Here is a 3,504-nt window from a genome sequence, read left to right as displayed (position 1 = left end):
CAGGTGAGGGCGCAGTTCACACCAGCTGTGTTTTGTTGGTATCTTCTCCTCCATTCTTGGGCCTCCACAAACAAACATATGCTAATCACAGCTCCTGCTCACAGACCCAGCTCTCACATTCAACTGCAAATGAGGTCAGGCTTTGGACCCTGGGCTCCCTGAACCCTTGTTTGATGTGGGTCACAATGAGAGGGTCTTCTCCAGCACAAACATGAAACCCTAGCAGGTATTGTGTGGCGCACACTGCATATAGATTTCACTGTGAAGAAAAATTGCTACAAAGGATGTGATTTCTGAGGTTGATGCTGAATTTTGTTCCACCAGCAGCAACACCAAGGGACCAGAAAAGGTAGAAAAACATACAAGACTAGGGGTTACAGAGATAATTATTTCAGAATGTTTTTATTTTTATGTGAACTATTTATTCACTCTCATATTGTTCAAAATATGACTGACTTTCTTCATTTTGAAAAAAAAGCCTCAATGTTTTTTGGTCCAAACAATAAAAGTCAAAGGGGTCCAATGTTGTTTGGACTGCAACTTTTCTAAATATTTTCTTTTGTGTTCCACAGAATAAAGAATGTCAAAGGTTTGGTTTTACATACATTTTAAGAGAAAGTGAACTGTTCATTTTAAGAAATATTAAAATACAGGAAAGCATGATTTTCATAGGGGATATTCCAAAGAACTGAACGATTTATCCATTCTAGCAAAATGTAACAGGTTTGGTTTCATCATCAAAGGTTGGCATTAATTTGAGCAGCTAATTGTGATTGGCAGTGTGGTTCTCTGCTGCTATACCTCACACACTCAGTGCACCATTGTACAGTCTCTTGGTCATCCTAAACCCTTTCTGACTGGTAATTTCCAATGATGTGCTCCAAATACAAAACCTAATCCTTATCACTTGCTTCTACTCAGTTTCAGGTCCGACCATGTTCCTCACATCCAGGGACTGAGCCAGAGGCATAGTGAGCAGAGTGATTAATGGAAATTCGTTTACTTGTGGCCATGCTTTCTGTCCAAGTACTGCTAAAGCTGGGCTAAATGTGTACCATTGATTTCCTCATTATCTTCAGCCTAGTAAATATGCAGGCAAACCAGGCTGCTAATGTACCAGCAATTATTCTCCATTTAACCACATCACTACAGCTCTGAATATAGGAAACTGAATAATGACAAATGTTTAGCATGAAACTAAACTAACACACCTATAATTGCACATTTGAAATTACGCAGTATGATATACATGACAGAAGAACTGAAAACATTTCATTTAGAGTTTATTCTGTTTACACCAGTAGTCTCCATAAAGCAACCTAGTGTGTAGGGTCTTGCTGAAAGATACAGTGATGATAAAACAGGGTTCATGGGGTCCAAAACTGTATGACTTTCTTTCTTATGTGAAACATATTACATGTTAACCAGTCCATCTTTGTGGTTTGCAGAAGACAGACGGCCATCCAGGTTTGTAACAACATGAGGGTGAGCAAATGATAACCGAATTTCCATTTTTGTGTGTATATGGTAATGTTGTGATGCCTAAATTCAATAGCATTTAAAATGATTGATTTTAATGGAGGAAACTGCATGGAGGAAAAAATAATGTCTATATAACTGGCTTATCAGAATTGGCTGGAATTCTATTAATGTCAGTGAATCCTTTATTTAAAAGGTGGCCAATTTCTCCCAAAGGAGTCAACATTTCTTTCTCATGAGAATTGTCAGTGCTGAATATTTGAAATTAATGTAATTTGATTGGGTCATTTAGTTTAAGGCTCTAAAAATATTTGACCTCTTGAATATTCTCATTAAAAAAAGTAACATTTTGAAGGTTCTCAGACAAGAAAGAATTAGAAACAGTCTGAATCTAAAAACGAGAGCCTGCTACAAAAAAAGAAAACGGAGAAATAAAGAGAGGTAGACAGTGAGAGACAGAGTGGTCTATTGGAGTGCAGTGGGCTATGAGACAGGTCCATTCACACAGATCTAAGCTGACCGTCAGGCTGTGCTTGAGCGCACTCACCCGGGCAGCAGCACACAGGCCACAAACACAAAGTTAACCAGTCAACTCCATTACAGTGCAGGGGGGCGTGCCCGGACCTGCCACTCCAAAGAAAGCGGGCAGGCTGACAGAGAATATTAATTACCTTTAAATGAAGTGGAAGTCTCTTTATTGGATGTCTGGTGCTGGGTTTGTTATTGCTGGTTTGAAAAGGCCAATGGCCCTTTGGTCTCGCCGCCTTTGAAATCCTGTGGACACTGGTCAGTGGGTCGAATTAGCAGACAGAATGGATTCTCACTTTTCTGAAGAATCCAAGAAAATTTCTGAAGCTGAATTCTTTTCAAATGTAGTTTCTAGGTTATCAAGAAGCCTAACCTGTATTGGATCATATATTTAAGCCTATATTGGATCATAGCACTCTGACAACGGTCAAGTACAACGGAAAGAGCTTTTCAACCAATTATAGATTAAAATGTACCAATCTCAACTGAACTTTGCTGTATTAGGCACATGAAGCTCATCCTAGTGCGGCTGACAGGGTAGTCTGTAGCCATCAATGTGTCCTTAAGAACATATTCTCAGAAATCAGAACGACGACACTATAGGCGCCTCACTGCCCATCATCACAAACACACAGATTTAATTCCTCCCATCCTCCTCATGTGAAGAGAGCAAACAAAGCCCCAGAGTCTGATCTTGAGATGAAGACGACGCCTGAGCTTCAGTGTCTGTGAATGAGATTACATATTAATCCTAGCAAGGGAAAAAAGAACATGCTACAGGTAGCCTTTTAAGCTCCTTTTGTAAGAGGGCTTTTTTACACCTCTTTTCTGAACACTGAATAGACTCTTTTCCTCTCCCATTCTCTCTGTCTCCTTCTATTGATGAAATTGTTCCCTAAATACATGCTATTAGAATATGTGTATAGGTGAGTAATAAGTTATTAGTTGCAATTACTGGTCATCTATTAGCAGAGAATAATAGGCTGATTAGCTGCAAAGCCTTTTAACTTCAGAGGAAGTAATTTAAAGATGGCTATCCTTTCACAAAAAGAAGAAAGGAGCTGCTCTATGAATGATACACCCGCCTATTGCACAATAGTGGAGAAAAACCCCATCATAATGGCATAACCACGATACCACAGAAAACTAATACAATCAATAGGAAGAATATCTCTATAATTTTCAGGAAATATGTTGCAGTGTGTGAGCCAAAAGCTGTGTAGAGCACTTCACATGCATGGCCAGGAATCAAATCAACAGAATATGCAACCAGCTGTATACAAAATGTACAGAACTGAACTAAGGCATAATATAGCATAATATTATAATATAATATAATATAATATAATCAAAAACTGATATTTTTGGATGCAATAACTACCTAAATCACAGAGTTGAAGTCAGACACCTTTTATAGAAAAACAATGACAAACACCTTCCTCACATTGTTTCAAAATCTTTCTTTGTGCTTCAAGGACATCTATTCACCTAGACTAC

The sequence above is a fragment of the Leuciscus leuciscus genome (genome assembly GCF_965113295.1).
Source record: "Leuciscus leuciscus genome assembly, chromosome: 20".
Classification (NCBI taxonomy): Eukaryota; Metazoa; Chordata; class Actinopteri; order Cypriniformes; family Leuciscidae; genus Leuciscus; species Leuciscus leuciscus.
The sequence above is the reverse complement of the archived record's forward strand: the minus strand, read 5'-3'. Positions refer to the sequence as shown.